The following is a 17998-nucleotide window of genomic DNA, read 5'->3' on the forward strand; positions in this document are numbered from 1 at the left end:
TAGTCCTTCTCCTAATTGTTTTCTTCTTTTTGTGGTATTATTTTGGTATCAAGCTTAATGCCTCCAATCTCACACAAATGATCAATGAACCTACCAGGTACAACCCAAAATCTGTAAACATGGGCACCATCATAGATATATCATCCTAACCAACCTGCCCTCTTGGTCTTCAACCAAGATCTCAGCAATCATTGCCTCATTGCCTGTGTCCGTAATGGGTTGGCGGTCAAACGACCACCCCTCATCACTGTCAAACGCTCCCTAAAACACTTCAGCGAGCAGGACTTTCTAAACGACCTGGCCCGGGTATCCTATAATTCCTATAATAACTACAACCTAAAACTTCTTACCTGGGAATATTGAAGTCTCATGTTAAAAGGAACTACCAGATTTCATATGTTCTCATGTTCTGAGCAAGGAACTTAAACGTTAGGTTTTTTTACATGGCACATATTGCACTTTTACTTTCTTCTCCAACACTTTGTTTTTGCATTATTTAAACCAAATTGAACATGTTTCATTATTTATTTGAGGCTAAATGGATTTTTATTGACATATTAAGTTCAAAAAAAGTGTTAATTCAGTATTGTTGTAATTGTCATTATTACAATTTTTTGTTTATTTTATTATTATTTTTAAATCGGTTGATTAAATCAGTATCGGCTTTTTTTGGTCCTCCAATAATCAGTATCGGCATTGAAAAATCATAAATCGGTCGACCTCTAAAACATACCCTCGTAAAACTGCCCATCCTACCGATCCTTGACTTCAGCAATGTCATTTACAAAATAGCCTCCAACAATCTACATCCGTTTTGTCACCAAAGCCCCATATACTACCCACCACTGCGACCTGTATGCTCTCGTTGGCTGGCCCTCGCTTCATATTCGTCGCCAAACCCACTGGCTCTAGGTCATCAACAAGTCTCTGCTAGGTAAAGCCCCACCTTATCTCAGTTCACTGGTCACCATAGCAGCACCAACCCATAGCACGTGCTCCAGCAGGTATATTTCACTGCCAATTCCTCCTTCGGCCACCTTTCCTTCCAGTTCTCTGCTGCCAATGACTGGAACGAACTGCAAAAATCACTGAAGCTGGAGACTCATATCTCCCTCACTAGTTTAAGCACCAGCTGTCAGAGCAGCTCACAGATCACTGCACCTGTACATAGCCCATCTGTAAATAGCTCATCCAATCTACCTCATCCCCATACTGTTATTTATCTTGCTCCTTTGCACCCCAGTATCTCTACTTGCACATTCATCTTCTGCACATCTATCATTCCAGTGTTTAATTGCTATATTGTATTTACTTCGCCACCATGGCATATTTATTGCCTTACCTCCCTTATCTCACCCCATTTGCACACATTGTATATAGACTTCTATAGATTTCTATTGTATTATTGACTATGTTTGTTTATTCCATGTGTAACTCTGTGTTGTTGTTTGTGTCGCAATGCTTTGCTTTATCTTGGCCAGGTCGCAGTTGTAAATGAGAACTTGTTATCAACTAGCCTACCTGGTTAAATAACGGTGAAATACATTTTAAAAAGTTACGTTTTTAAAAAAAAATTGTGCCCTCTAGGGGATTTCTCCGAAAATAATACATGGCACTTTGAAATCTGCAATAAAATAAATTTAAAAAAAACATTTTCTTTGCGGTTACAGTAAATCTATCCAAATCAATGTGAGAACATGGTAATTTAAGAGATGGCTAGACATTACCAGCCTGGTTCTGTACGGAATGCCGGCACATTATGAGACACAGGCCAGGTCAAATCATCACATTTTTATAAAAAAAAATGTTTACGGTTAAATTTGTATTGTTTATTTCACTTTTGTTTATAATCTATTTAATGTAAACATGTGTTTCCCATGCCAATATAGCCCCTTAAATTGAGAGAGGGAGAGAGAAAAAACAAGGCCAGGTGTAAATGATTCATCTGCTGACTGCTGAGAGGAACACTGTAGCAGCATAGCAGGCCAGAAGAGTCTGTGTCACTCGGTGGGAACCCTGTGTGTTCCACTGTGTAGTCCCGCGGGTTAACTAGCTACCGCTGGCCAAAGGACAGGTTCAGAGGCAGCCGCTGACACACACACACACAATTAGTTGACTCGTGCATTTTAATGTTGGGCTTGAACCTGCACACCGTCTGGTTCTCTAGAACCCAGGTTCCATGCTAAGTGTCATTGATTGGAATTGAAGGAGTGAGAGTGGAAGTGAAGAAGAGAGATGGCGTGGCTGAGTCACTGATTGGAACCCACTCAACCTCAATCAATCAGATATATTCCGCCCTCTGTTTATCCCTTCCATACTCCCTTTCGGTTTCTCTCCTTTCCGTTTGCCCCCCCCCCCCCCCCCCCCCCGTATCCATGGTGACGGCTGGCTCACACTTGATAGAGGAGGTCGTCAGTACAATCTAATTGCAGTGTTTCTAATTCAATAAGACAGTGGGAACCAGCCACTGTGATACCACTAATACACCTCCACACACATACACACAGATAGTCTGCTACCATTACTGGTGCCACTCAAATCCAACATTAAATAGGGTGTTTTTTCTTTTCTCTCTGGTAGTTAGACTAATTGATAGTTTATTGTTCATTAATTGGCCAGAGATTCAGTAGTCAGGAAACAAGGGAAAACCTCTTGTAAAATGGAGTGAAACGTCTACCCATAATTCTACCATCACCTCCTCCTTATCAACATCACCTCGTTTCTCCTCCTCTCTTTCTGTCTACCATCCTCTTACTTAGTCATCCTCTCCCTCCCTCCCTCCCTCCATCACCTCGTTTCTCCTCCTCTCTTTCTGTCTACCATCCTCTCCCTCCCTCCATCACCTCGTTTCTCCTCCTCTCTTTCTGTCTACCATCCTCTTACTTAGTCATCCTCTCCCTCCCTCCCTCCCTCCATCACCTAGTTTCTCCTCCTCTCTTTCTGTCTACCATCCTCTTACTTAGTCATCCTCTCCCTCCCTCCATCACCTCGTTTCTCCTCCTCTCTTTCTGTCTACCATCCTCTTACTTAGTCATCCTCTCCCTCCCTCCATCACCTCGTTTCTCCTCCTCTCTTTCTGTCTACCATCCTCTTACTTAGTCATCCTCTCCCTCCCTCCATCACCTCGTTTCTCCTCCTCTCTTTCTGTCTACCATCCTCTTACTTAGTCATCCTCTCCCTCCCTCCATCACCTCATTTCTCCTCCTCTCTTTCTGTCTACCATCCTCTTACTTAGTCATCCTCTCCCTCCCTCCATCACCTCGTTTCTCCTCCTCTCTTTCTGTCTACCATCCTCTTACTTAGTCATCCTCTCCCTCCCTCTACCTCTCCTCTACCTCTCCTCAAAACCTCTCTACCTCTCCTCACTTCTCCACAGAAACCTACCTCTCCTCTCCACAGAAACCTACCTCTACCTCTCCTCTCACTTCTCCACAGAAACCTACCTCAACTCTCACTTCTCCTCAGAAACCTACCTCTACATCTCCTCTCACTTCTCCACAGAAACCTACCTCTACCTCTCCTCAGAAACCTACCTCTACCTCTCCTCTCACTTCTCCACAGAAACCTACCTCTTCTCTCCACAGAAACCTACCTCTACCTCTCCTCTCACTTCTCCACAGAAACCTACCTCAACTCTCACTTCTCCTCAGAAACCTACCTCTACATCTCCTCTCACTTCTCCACAGAAACCTACCTCTACCTCTCCTCAGAAACCTACCTCTACCTCTCCTCTCACTTCTCCACAGAAACCTACCTCTACCTCTCCTCTCACTTCTCCTCAGAAACCTACCTCTACCTCTCCTCTCACTTCTCCACAGAAACCTACCTCTACTTCTCCTCTCACTTCTCCTCAGAAACCTACCTCTACATCTCCTCTCACTTCTCCTCAGAAACCTACCTCCACCTCTACCTCTCCTCTCCACAGAAACCTACCTCTACCTCTCCTCTCACTTCTCCTCAGAAACCTACCTCCACCTCTACCTCTCCTCTCCTCAGAAACCTACCTCTACCTCTCCTCTCACTTCTCCACAGAAACCTACCTCTACCTCTCCTCTCACTTCTCCACAGAAACCTACCTCTACCTCTCCTCTCACTTCTCCTCAGAAACCTACCTCCACCTCTACCTCTCCTCTCCTCAGAAACCTACCTCTACCTCTCCTCTCACTTCTCCTCAGAAACCTACCTCTACCTCTCCTCTCACTTCTCCTCAGAAACCTACCTCTACATCTCCTCTCACTTCTCCACAGAAACCTACCTCTACCTCTCCTCTCCTCTCTTCAGAAACCTACCTCTACCTCTCCTCAGAAACCTACCTCTACCTCTCCTCAGAAACCTACCTCTACCTCTCCTCAGAAACCTACCTATACCTCTCCTCTCACTTCTCCTCAGAAACCTACCTCAACCTCTCCTCTCACTTCTCCTCAGAAACCTACCTCTACCTCTCCTCTCACTTCTCCTCAGAAACCTACCTCTACCTCTCCTCAGAAACCTACCTCTACCTCTCCTCAGAAACCTACCTCTACCTCTCCTCAGAAACCTACCTCTACCTCTCCTCTCACTCCTCCTCAGAAACCTACCTCCACCTCTCCTCAGAAACCTACCTCTACCTCTCCTCTCACTTCTCCTCAGAAACCTACCTCTACATCTCCTCTCACTTCTCCACAGAAACCTACCTCTACCTCTCCTCTCTTCAGAAACCTACCTCTACCTCTCCTCAGAAACCTACCTCTACCTCTCCTCAGAAACCTACCTCTACCTCTCCTCAGAAACCTACCTCTACCTCTCCTCTCACTTCTCCTCAGAAACCTACCTCAACCTCTCCTCTCACTTCTCCTCAGAAACCTACCTCTACCTCTCCTCTCACTTCTCCTCAGAAACCTACCTCTACCTCTCCTCAGAAACCTACCTCTACCTCTCCTCAGAAACCTACCTCTACCTCTCCTCAGAAACCTACCTCTACCTCTCCTCAGAAACCTACCTCTACCTCTCCTCTCACTTCTCCTCAGAAACCTACCTCAACCTCTCCTCTCCTCTCACTTCTCCTCAGAAACCTACCTCTACCTCTCCTCTCACTCCTCCTCAGAAACCTACCTCCACCTCTCCTCAGAAACCTACCTCTCCTCTCCTCAGAAACCTACCTCTACCTCTCCTCTCACTTCTCCTCAGAAACCTACCTCTACCTCTCCTCTCACTTCTCCACAGAAACCTACCTCCACCTCTACCTCTCCTCAGAAACCTACCTCTACCTCTCCTCTCACTTCTCCTCAGAAACCTACCTCTACCTCTCCTCTCACTTCTCCTCAGAAACCTACCTCTACCTCTCCTCTCACTTCTCCTCAGAAACCTACCTCTACCTCTCCTCAGAAACCTACCTCTACCTCTCCTCTCACTTCTCCACAGAAACCTACCTCTACCTCTCCTCTCACTTCTCCTCAGAAACCTACCTCTACCTCTCCTCTCACTTCTCCTCAGAAACCTACTTCTACCTCTCCTCTCACTTCTCCACAGAAACCTACCTCTACCTCTCCTCTCACTTCTCCACAGAAACCTACCTCTACCTCTCCTCTCACTCATTCAGCACACATGAACAGAACACACAATAATCATCCCTTCACACACACTAAACTAGCTGTGGGGGTCCCATCCTATTCCCCAATTGGAACCTCCCAGCTGTCTGAACAGAAAGAAAGACGAGTGAAGTGTGTGTGTCAGAGTATGACTATGTGTGTGTGTGTGTCAGAGTATGACTATGAGTGTGTGTGTGTGTGTGTCAGAGTATGACTATGTGTGTGTGTGTGTGTGTGTCTGTGTGTCAGAGTATGACTATGTGTGTGTGTGTGTGTGTGTCAGAGTATGACTATGTGTGTGTGTGTGTGTGTGTGTGTCAGAGTATGACTATGTGTGTGTGTGTGTGTCAGAGTACACAGCACCAGCAGCAGGAAGACCTATGAAAGGGGCTCAGAACGGTGAATCCATGGACCTCTGAGGCTAAACTGGATTCCAGAGTCACATCCAGCCTGAAATATGCTTGTGTGGCTATCGTTGGTCATGTTATTCAACGATGGTCACACAAGCATATTTTAGGCTGGGTGCGACTCTGGAGTGTGTGTGTGTGTGTGTCTGGGGCAAGGGAAATGGGAGTGTCTTCACCGAACAGCCCTTAGTTTTAAAATGGTTGATGTTGAGTGTTTTTGGTCCCTTGGTTGTGAAAAGCCCATTCTTCCCCTAAGCTTTCCATTCAGCAGACCACTACCTCCATTTGTAAAGACTATTCTTCACAGGACAATCACACTGAACAAACACAGAAAAACAGATGGAGAGATCTTTAAATTCCTACAGGCATCCTGAGTGATCGACACCTTTCTTTGTGTCAGAACTACCATGTCACAGAACCACATGATTGGACATACGAGGGGGTCACGATTAAGTGTAACACACCTGATCCCAGACTCAGCTGTGCGGTGGCCCTCGGGGAACAACAATAACAGAGAGAGCAGCTGTTCCTAGCCTGGTAATGTGCATAGCTACATGCTAACAGATACCACTGGAAGAAGAAAAAAAACACCCTTTGGGGTTAAGGTTTGTGTATTATATATATTCCGGACTCTGCCCATGTCCGATATTTCTTAATTTCCTTATTTTTGCTTCCTTTTTGGATGATGTGCATATTGTTTTGTATTGCTAGGGTACAGCTAGAAACAAGCCTTTCACTGCTGCACCTGTGATACCATCTGAAAATGTGTGTACACAACCAATAAACTTGGATTTGGTTTGATTCAAGAGGTGAGCTAATTTATTCCTGTTTGGAAAAGCAGGGAGCCTGAAGCTGTCATATTCTGGGAAGAACAGCTAAAGAAGATGACATGGAGCTGCACTAATCAATTATAAATCAAACAGGCCCCTAGATGGCTTCCACTTAGACCAGCCCAGGGCTGGGCCTGTGGGCCTGCTAAAAAAATACTGGGAGCCAACATGGCTCCCCCAGGGAACATGAATGAGGGTGAGGCAGAAGCGTGTGAATCAAATATGAACTCTTGGTTCTTTAAAAACAAGGACTAGACTAACATCAATATTCATATTCTTTAAGCTTACGGGGGTGTCCTGATTCAGGGATTCCGTTGGGGGGTGTCCTGATTCAGGGATTCCGTTGGGGGGTGTCCTGATTCAGGGATTCCGTTGGGGGGTGTCCTGATTCAGGGATTCCGTTGGGGGGTGTCCTGATTCAGGGATTCCGTTGGGGGTGTCCTGATTCAGGGATTCCGTTGGAGGGTGTCCTGATTCAGGGATTCCGTTGGAGGGTGTCCTGATTCAGGGATTCCGTTGGGGGTGTCCTGATTCAGGGATTCCGTTGGGGGGTGTCCTGATTCAGGGATTCCGTTGGGGGGTGTCCTGATTCAGGGATTCCGTTGGGGGCGTCCTGATTCAGGGATTCCGTTAGGCGGTGTCCTGATTCAGGGATTCCGTTGGGGGTGTCCTGATTCAGGGATTCCGTTGGGGGGTGTCCTGATTCATGGATTCCGTTGGGGGGTGTCCTGATTCAGGGATTCCGTTGGGGGGTGTCCTGATTCAGGGATTCCGTTGGGGGGTGTCCTGATTCAGGGATTCCGTTGGGGGGTGTCCTGATTCAGGGATTCCGTTGGGGGGGTGTCCTGATTCAGGGATTCCGTTGGGGGTGTCCTGATTCAGGGATTCCGTTGGGGGTGTTCTGATTCAGGGATTCCGTTAGGCTGTAATTGCCGGCCGTTAAATAAAAATGACCATTTGATAAATTGTATCCGGTCCGGGAGGAAAAACAACATTAGGTCGGCCATCAGCGTTTCACCAACCACTTCATAATATGAGCTGGAGGCCGTATGCATTTTCAAAACATACTTCATTGATTGAAAATCCGACCATCGAAAGGTGTAGGCAATTATTTCATAAAGACCAGTCTGCGTGTCAGTTATGATTTTCATATGTGCGTTTTTGTGGAACAATTTTATTTCAGGTTTTTCGATCCTCAAAATCAGTGTCACGTGGTTAATCCTAAAAATCTTCATTAAATGATAAAAATATAAAACCTAACAATCAACTAAGGCACCAGCCTCTGCCATATGGACGCATTGATACACCCTAATCATTTTCTATTTTAGTAGGCAAGTCAGTTAAGAACAACACCGGGGGTGTCCTCGGAGTGGGCCACAGTGTCTCCTGACCCCTCCTGTCTCAGCCTCCAGTATTTATGCTGCAGTAGTTTATGTGTCGGGGGGCTAGGGTCAGTTTGTTATATCTGGAGTACTTCTCCTGTCCTATTCGGTGTCCTGTGTGAATCTAAGTGTGCGTTCTCTAATTCTCTCCTTCTCTCTCTTGGAGGACCTGAGCCCTAGGACCATGCCCCAGGACTACCTGACATGATGACTCCTTGCTGTCCCCAGTCCACCTGGCTGTGCTGCTGCTCCAGTTTCAACTGTTCTGCCTTATTATTATTTGACCATGCTGATCATTTATGAACATTTGAACATCTTGGCCATGTTCTGTTATAATCTCCACCCGGCACAGCCAGAAGAGGACTGGCCATCCCACATATGCTCTCTCTAATTCTCTCTTTCTTTCTCTCTCTCGGAGGACCTGAGCCCTAGGACCATGCCCCAGGAATACCTGACATGATGACTCCTTGCTGTCCCCAGTCCACCTGACTGTGCTGCTGCTCCAGTTTCAACTATTCTGCCTTATTATTATTCGACCATGCTGGTCATTTATGAACATTTGAACATCTTGACCATGTTTTGTTATAATCTCCACCCGGCACAGCCAGAAGAGGACTGGCCACCCCACATAGCCTGGTTCCTCTCTAGGTTTCTTCCTAGGTTTTGGCCTTTCTAGGGAGTTTTTCCTAGCCACCGTGCTTCTACACCTGCATTGCTTGCTGTTTGGGGTTTTAGGCTGGGTTTCTGTACAGCACTTTGAGATATCAGCTGATGTACGAAGGGCTATATAAATAAATTTGATTTGAAATTTGATTTGATATTTTCAATGACAGCCTAGAAACGGTGGGTTAACTGCCTTGTTCAGGGGCAGAACGACAGATTTTTACCTTGTCGGCTCAGGGATTCAATCTCGCAACCTTTCGGTTACAAGTCCAACGCTCTAACCACTAGGCTACCTGCCGCCCATTGGCGGGCTAAATAGCATAAATGAGCGCATGGTACTCAGAAATAGGCCTACGGTGAGGACCTATTAGGAGGCAATTCGCAATGGATGATAAAATTTAAAAAAGCAGACTTTGTGAGGTGAAGAAATAATGAGTGAGAAGCTCAGCTTATTAGTGGTGGATGTGGTGACTAAGCCAATCAGAAATCAAACATCCCAAAATGGGCACTTTCCTACATTTGTGAGCAGTAGGCCAGGTAGGCTACGCGTGCTCAGGGGCATGCACGCATTATTCATCATTAACCAGACAGAGAAACCAGACCCATGCTCATATGGAGCTCTACAAACAAAAGACAATGAGAAAATGGACAACTCGTGGTATGAAATAAACCAAAACTCACGTTGTCACAAGTGTAGCAGGTTGTGAACTCTGCAAATAACGTTTCCACTCCGAGAACGCTACAATGACAGTAGGCTACGATGACTGTAGGCTACGATGACTGTAGGCTGCAATGACTGTAGGCTGCAATGACTGTAGGCTACGATGTCTGTAGGCTACAATGACTGTAGGCTACAATGACTGTAGGCTACAATGACTGTAGGCTACAATGACTGTAGGCTACAATGACTGTAGGCTACAATGACTGTAGGCTACAATGACTTTAGGCTACAATGACTTTAGGCTACAATGACTGTAGGCTACAATGACTGTAGGCTACAATGACTGTAGGCTACAATGACTTTAGGCTACAATGACTGTAGGCTACAATGACTGTAGGCTACAATGACTGTAGGCTACAATGACTGTAGGCTACAATGACTGTAGGCCTAATTAATAATACAAATACATTAACAGAAATGTAACCAAATGACAGGGATTAACAGTACATTTACTACTGGTGACATATGTAATGGGGAATTGATCAAAAACAATAAAAAGGGCTAACAATTCACATGAAACAACAAATGCGCAAGAATTGGTGGGAGACAGCTGAGTGGATTCTGGAGAGCTGAGCTCATGCATTCTGGAACGAGACCCGCCTATAGGCTAACTTCGCCACACGCCCCTACCCTTCTTCTTGTGTCAACATTTGAAATTATACTCAAGACACATTATCTTCACAAATATTTAAAAATGTTTTTCAGCGACAGCTGCAACTCAATAATCAGCGAGGCCTTTTGCCAGGCGTGCTGCCTATGAAAGACTTCCTCACATACCCTTCTCTGTACATCAATGCAGTAAGCCAAGGTAAGTTGCTAGCTAGCATTAAACTTATCTTATAAAAAACAATCATCAATCAACCATAATCACTAGTTAACTACACATGGTTGATGATATTACTAGTTTATCTAGCGTGTCCTGCGTTGCACATAATCGATGCGGTGCGCATTCGCGAAAAAGGACTGTCGTTGCTCCAACGTGGACCTAACCATAAACATCAATGCCTTTCTTAAAATCAATACACAAGTAAATATTTTTAAACCTGCATATCTAGTTAATATTGCCTGCTAACGTGAATTTATTTTAACTAGATAAATTGTGTCACTTCTCTTGCAACAGAGTCAGGGTATATGCAGCAGTTTGGGCCGCTTGGCTCGTTGTGAACTGTGTGAAGACTGTTTCTTCCTAACAAAGACAGCCAACTTCGCCAAACGGGGGGGGGGGGGGGGGGGGGGGGGGGTGATTTAACAAAAGCGCATTTGCGAAAAAAGCACAATCGTTGCACAACTGTACCTAACCATAAACACCAATGCCTTTCTTAAAATCAATACACAGAAGTATATATTTTTAAACCTGCATATTTAGCTAAAAGAAATCCAGGTTAGCAGGCAATATTAACCAGGTGAAATTGTGTCACTTCTCTTGTGTTCATTGCACACAGAGTCAGGGTATATGCAACAGTTTGGGCAGCCTGGCTCATTGCGAACTAATTCGTCAGAATTGTACGTAATTATGACATAACATTGAAGGTTGTGCAATGTAACAAGAATATTTAGACTTAGGGATGCCACCCGTTAGATAAAATACCGAACGGTTCTGTATTTCACTGAAATAATAAACGTTTTGTTTTCGAGATGATAGTTTCCGGATTTGACCATATTAATGACCTAAGGCTCGTATTTCTGTGTGTTATTATATTATAATTAAGTCTATGATTTGATATTTGACAGAGCAGTCTGAGCGATGGTAGGCACCAGCAGGCTCGTAAGCATTCATTCAAACAGCGCTTTCGTGCGTTTTGCCAGCAGCTCTTTGCAATGCTTCACGCATAGAGCTGTTTATGACTTCAAGCTTATCAACTCCCGAGATTAGGCTGGTGTAACCAATGTAAAATGGCTAGCTAGTTAGCTGGGTGCGCGCTAATAACGTTTCAAACGTCACTCGCTCTGACACGTGGAGTAGTTATTCCCCTTGCGCTGCAAGGGCCACGAATTTTGTGGAGCGATGGGTAACGATGCTTCGGGGGTGGCTGCTGTCGATGTGTTCCTGTTTCGAGCCCAGGTAGGGGCGAGGTGAGGGACAGAAGCTATACTGTTACACTGGCAATACTAAAGTACTATAAGAACATCCAATAGTCAAAGGTATATGAAATACAAATGGTATAGAGAGAAATAGTCCAATAAATACTATATTAACTACAACCTAAAACCTCTTACCTTGGAATATTGAAGTCTCATGTTAAAAGGAACCACCAGCTTTCATATGTTCTCATGTTCTGAGCAAGGAACTTAAACGTTAGCTTTTTTACATGGCACATATTGCACTTTTACTTTCTTCTCCAACACTTTGTTTTTGCATTATTTAAACCAAATGTAACATGTTTCCTTATTTATGAGGCTAAATTGATTTTTATTGATGTATTATATTAAGTTAAAATTAGTTTTAATTCAGTATTGTTGTAATTGTCGTTATTATAAAGAAAAAATGTAATCGGTAACGGATTTTTTTGGTCCTCCAATAATCGGTATCGGCGTTGAAAAATCATAAACGGTCGACTTCTAATAGACATCCCGTCTTTACTCAGCCTAGACAGCCACCCTGGGGAATTCCTGATTCCAACGGGATTATGTTGCAGAGGCTTCCAATAAACAACACCCTCTGTGTTCGGTCTTATTTTTTACCCCTTTATCTCCACAACTGGTAGTTATAGTCTCGTCTCATCGCTGCAACTCCCGTATGGACTCGGGAGAGAAGAAGGTCTCGAGCCGTGCGTCCTCCAAAACACAAAACACTCTGCTTCTTGTCAAAGTGCTTCTTGTCACAGTGCTCGCTTAAAAAATATATATATATATATTTAACCTTGTCAAAAGCCACACTGAAGTCTAACAAAACAGCCCCCCACAATATTTGTATTATCAACTTCTCTCAGCCAATCATCAGTGCTGTGCTTGTTCCCTATGAGCGTGCTGTAAGTCTGTTGTCAATTTATTTGCTATAAAATAGCATTGTATCTAGGTTGTGCACTCTGCAAACAACATATCCACTCTGACAATGAGAACTGTAAAAGATTAATAATAATATATTGAATGCATCAACAGAAATTACAGTAACCAAACAAACATTGTAGATGAGAAATTATGGGAATTAACAGTAAATCTACTACTGGTGAATCACCCCCGTGGTCTCCACAATGGACTAGTCCACTGAGACAGGCGTCAATCAAGACATGTGCCATTGATTTTGTATAACATTTTTTGTTGTTGCAACTGCTCGACCAACAGCCTATCGCCCAGTCAATCGACCCGTCAACTACATGGGGTCAGCCCTACCAAATGAGCAACCCATCCTAGTTGTTGTATCTTTAGATCCACCATCTTTCTCTAACATCTACCGTGCTGTTTAGAATGCTGTTTTTCCCCTTTTCCCTGCCAATTACATTTAGGCAAATGTTTGAAAATGCCGTTTCATTGGCTGCTTCATTACAGGAGTTGCATGTTTTTGTTCAGATTAATTACCATAATCTACATGTGAATTCTGTCATTGTGATCACTGTGGGTGGATGCACTAATGAATACGTGCCTGGTACATTTCTCAAATGGCTGGTAAATTAAAAATCTTCTCATCGTGTTGTCCAGCGCCACATTTTCCTGAGGGATGTACCAGGATGTAGTTGGTGTTACCAGAGAAAATAGAGGGAGTCCCTAGACACACACCGCTCTGTAGTAGTGTCTCAGAGAGCAGACTAAACAGACGACAAGCCAACTGGTCACAGCATGGCTGGACAGCATGACTGACTCACAGACCTGGCCTAGGACTTCAGCACTTCTGTCCGTCTGGTTGGACAAGCTCACCTTTTGGGGATACTACAGAGAATATGGTCTAGGCCAGAACTGACCTCTCACGAGTAGAAGTCGACCGATTATGATTTTTTTAACGCCGATACCAATACCGATTATTGGAGGACCAAAAAAAGCCGATACCGATTAAATGGGCCGATTTTTATTTATTTATTTGTAATAATGACAATTACAACAATACTGAATTAAAACTGATTTTAACTTAATATAATACATCAATAAAATCTATTTAGCCTCAAATAAATAATGAAACATGTTCAATTTGGTTTAAATAATGCAAAAAATTCAAAAAAGTGTTGGAGAAGAAAGTAAAAGTGCAATATGTGCCATGTAAGAAAGCTAACGTTTAAGTTCCTTGCTCAGAACATGAGAACATATGAATGTTGGTGGTTCCTTTTAACATGAGACTTCAATATTCCAAGGTAAGAGGTTTTAGGTTGTAGTTAATATAGTATTTATAGGACTATTTCTCTCTATACGATTCGTATTTCATATACCTTTGACTATTGGATGTTCTTATAGGCACTTTAGTATTGCCAGTGTAACAGTATAGCTTCCATCCCTCTCCTCGCCCCTACTTGGGCTCGAACCAGGAACACATCGACAACAGCCACACTCGAAGCAGCGTTACCCATCGCTCCACAAAAGCCCCGGCCCTTGCAGCGCAAGGGGAATAACTACTCCAAGTCTCAGAGCGAGTGACGTTTGAAACAGTATTAGCGCACACGCAGCTAACTAGCTAGCCATTTCACATTGGTTACACCAGCCATTAGGCTGATAGGCTTGAAGTCATAAACAGCGCTGTGCTTATGAAGAGCTGCTGGCAAAACGCACGAAAGTGCGGTTTGAATGAATGATTACGAGCCTGCTGCTGCCTACCATCGCTCAGTCAGACTGCTCTATCAAATCAGACTTAATTATAACATAATAACACACAGAAATACGAGCCTTTGGTCATTAATATGGTCGAATCCGGAAACTATCATTTCGAAAACAAAACGTTTATTATTTCAGTGAAATACAGAACCGTTCGGTATTTTATCTAACGGGTGGCATCCATAAGTCTAAATATTCTTGTTACATTGCACAACCTTCAATGTTATGTAATAACTACATACAATTCTGGCAAATTAGTTCGCAATGAGCCAGGCAGCCCAAACTGTTGCATATACCCTGACTCTGCGTGCAATGAACGCAAGAGAAATGACACAATTTCACCTGGTTAATATTGCCTGCTAACCTGGATTAGTAGTTATAACTAGTGATTATGATTGATTGTTTTTTATAAGATAAGTTTAATGCTAGCTAGCAACTTACCTTGGCTTCTACTGCATTCGCGTAACAGGCAGGCTCCTCGTGGAGTGCATGTGGTTAGAGCGTTGGACTTGTTAACTGTAAGGTTGCAAGATTGGATCCCCTGAGCTGACATGGTGAAAATCTGCCCCTGAACAAGGCAGTTAACCTACCGTTCCTAGGCTGTCATTGAAAATAAGAATGTGTTCTTAACTGACTTGCCTAGTTAAATAAAGGTATACAAAAATTTAAAAAAAAAAAAATTGTTATGAAAACTTGAAATCGACCCTATTTAAATCGGCCATTCCGATTAAATCGGTCGACCTCTACTCTCAAGGTAAGAGGACATAGAGGCATTTTCCATTAAAACTTTGATTTGGTAGATACTACACAGGCCGATGAGTGATTGTCACCAAGAAGAAGCAGAAGCAGCACTGTCAGGTAGGGCAAGAGATAACAAGGCAGAGAGGTGGGCCAGTACACGTTGTGACACCTGACTGGACTAGCCGTGGGTTTATTTCCAGGTGTAAAAGGAATAACACAGGAAACAAATGATCCTGGATCAGAACTAGGGCCACACACACAGATAGTTGAGAGTGAGACCACAGAGAAATGCACTCGTGGCCCAGCTTCCACTCTGGCGCCACGAGAACAGAAAGACACACAGGATTGTTTGATCCTGGCACACACACACACACAGCGAGAGATGTTTAACACACACACACACACACACAAACAACGAGTCAAGAAGCACACTAATCTTGCACTACAACAAATGATGCTGAGGACACTGACACCCAATGACAGCATCGTTTCACCTAAAGATTAACAAGCAGTCAAAGGACATAATTGAGATAAACTGGAATGAACATTCTGTTAAAACTTCTGTCAAATCATTTCTACAGATATTGATGATTTAGCCTATTTCAAAATCGACCTGCCACTCTAATATCAAAACAAGACATCAACAATAATGTTCTGAAGTCAGAAAGCTCTTCAAATACACATCTTTCAGTCCTTGACAGCTGAGCATTCATTCAATACACAAAGAGGACTAAGTAATAATGCTGCCTCTGATGGGACGATTCCTCCTGAATTGAGAGTAAATGGCCTGTACTGATCCACTGGTCCTATTCACAAGAACAGAACGATCAGACATCAGTGCAGTCTATTCCCGTCTGCAGTCCTGTAGGCCCTTATCCTTCTGCCTCCCTGTGACAGTTTTATGGCTGCATTGTTTGAGCTGCTTACCATTCAAGCATACAACAGTTTATAACTCAAGCACACAAAGGTAGGCCTACACGTGGTTTCAGGCTTTATTGGGTTAAATCATTGTAGTTTGAGTTCCGTTCCTTTCTATGTAGCGAATATTTTAATGGCTGTTATTAATACAGGGTCTTTACTTTGTGTCGAGGTATGCAGTTATGAATAAAAGGCACAATGACATGAATTGTCCCACTTACTTTGCGATAGCTAGACGCCTGTGTTGTCAATACTGCTTTGCCATGAATGATTTTCAGTGATAAGTAATAACGTTATAACACGGCATAGTTATTAAACCATATATAGACAACATTTACATGTCCTAATTATTATGACTGTCGTGATTGATTGCACAAATTCCCACACGGGTTATAACGCCAGCCAGTAGTCACAAAAGCAGCGATAAATCCCTATTATAAACCGGATAATCCGAAATTCGCAGATTAGGCTCACATCAATACAATAATCCAGAAAGGATTCGGGCTGTTCACGATTCTCTTTTAACACGCATCTGAAATTGCTGATTGCCTTGTTATATCTCAACAACACCAGGTTAAATGAGAACAACGCAATGGCCACCTCAGTTATTGCTGGTTTGAGAACGGCAAACAAAAATTACATTTAATTTTTGACAAAGCGCTTTGGGAAAGTGATTTAGCTAAAAAAAAACATCCACAGCAATGGTTTAAGCGAGTTACATTCCAACATTATTAAACAGAACAGAGATGGTTTGACAAAAATGGGCACATAAGCTTTAGACACCATTTTGAAAAACCACTCTGCTCTTTACTGCGCTGCGTGGAATGAAAAATGCGTGACTAGTTATTGAAAACTAGCAAGGCACTAGACAATTCCAACGCCATCATACTGTATCCCATCACGTTTACTAACATAGTTGCATCAGTCACACACTGTCCCTTCTCGTACAATCTGTCAATCGATAACTAGATTGACTAGCTATTTTATCTCAAGCGATGGAGGAAATGCATTACATTTCGTCACACCAAGCTATCAAGTCCATCACTGAAATGTTATTTTTGTCCACCAACTAGGCTAGCTAGCTCGCTAATGCTAGCTATCCTCCATCATCATTGTATTTTCCGAGTACCATGCCATATCCGTGTCGGACAATTGACGGGAAAAGGGGGAAAGAGTATAGATGACACAACAACAATATTTAGCGGGTGATCCTTACCAATGTCTGATTGACAAATGTTGCTCTCTAAATTCCTTATTTTGTTCAGGTATCTTCAAACTCGCTGGCACTGGCAATGTAAACGGTGTCGGTGCTCTAGCTTCTCACTACAGCGATTTCGAGCTTGCAGCGGCGTTGGGAACACCGCGGAATGGGGGATGGGGATGCCGAGAGAGGGAGGGATGGGGGACTGGGGGGAGCGAGGGGCCAGCAGCAGGCAAACATTGAACGTCGATGGGCTTTTCAGGCTCGCAAAATTACACCGCCTCTAGAACTACAACTTCAGGTTTAAAGTGAGTATAACTATATTAGTTTGGAAGTAACTAATTTTGAAGACAAGTTCAACCTGCCTCTCTCGCACACAACATTTCTGATTCCCAGGCCCATGGGCACCCCTACAATGAACACATACCACTACTTTCCCCAATGCTACACATTCCTTTGTCTCATGCCCTTCTGCACACTTCCCACACCTAGGATCCTCCCTCCAACACATTGCTGCAACATGCCCATAAACTTGACACTTGTCACAACATAATGTATTCGGCACAAAAGCTCATATGGGCTAACTTATATATCCAAACAATTGTCACAAGACCACTTCTGGTTACCCTCACTGATTCCATAGCACCCAACTCTGTTTTCATCCACCCAGAAACCACAAATAGGTCAGTCAAAAGGCAAGGGTCCAAAAACTTCACTCCTACTGTCATAGACTCATCTTTATCCTGACCCCTGGTGCAAGCCTCGGGCTCCCGAGAACTTCACCTCACCTACCACCTCCATACTTCGACATCATTCACTTCCATTTCTCCTCCG

General features: G+C 43.7%; 1 protein-coding gene across 3 annotated transcripts in view; it reads right to left on the bottom strand.

Annotated features, from left to right (window-relative positions):
• The window catches only part of LOC110508020 (protein FAM168A), a 49071-nt gene extending 31673 nt beyond the window's left edge, over positions 1-17398 (bottom strand). Inside the window, exon 1 of one of the 3 annotated variants that reach the window (XM_021588459.2) lies at positions 17180-17398. The gene's annotated coding sequence lies outside the window, so the exon portion shown is untranslated. The remainder of the gene's footprint in view (positions 1-17179) is intronic. The other 2 variants (XM_036965137.1, XM_036965138.1) reach the window with 2 other exon arrangements.
• Positions 17399-17998: the final 600 nt, after the last annotated feature.

Source organism: Oncorhynchus mykiss, chromosome 27 (assembly GCF_013265735.2).
Source record: "Oncorhynchus mykiss isolate Arlee chromosome 27, USDA_OmykA_1.1, whole genome shotgun sequence".
NCBI lineage: Eukaryota > Metazoa > Chordata > Actinopteri > Salmoniformes > Salmonidae > Oncorhynchus > Oncorhynchus mykiss.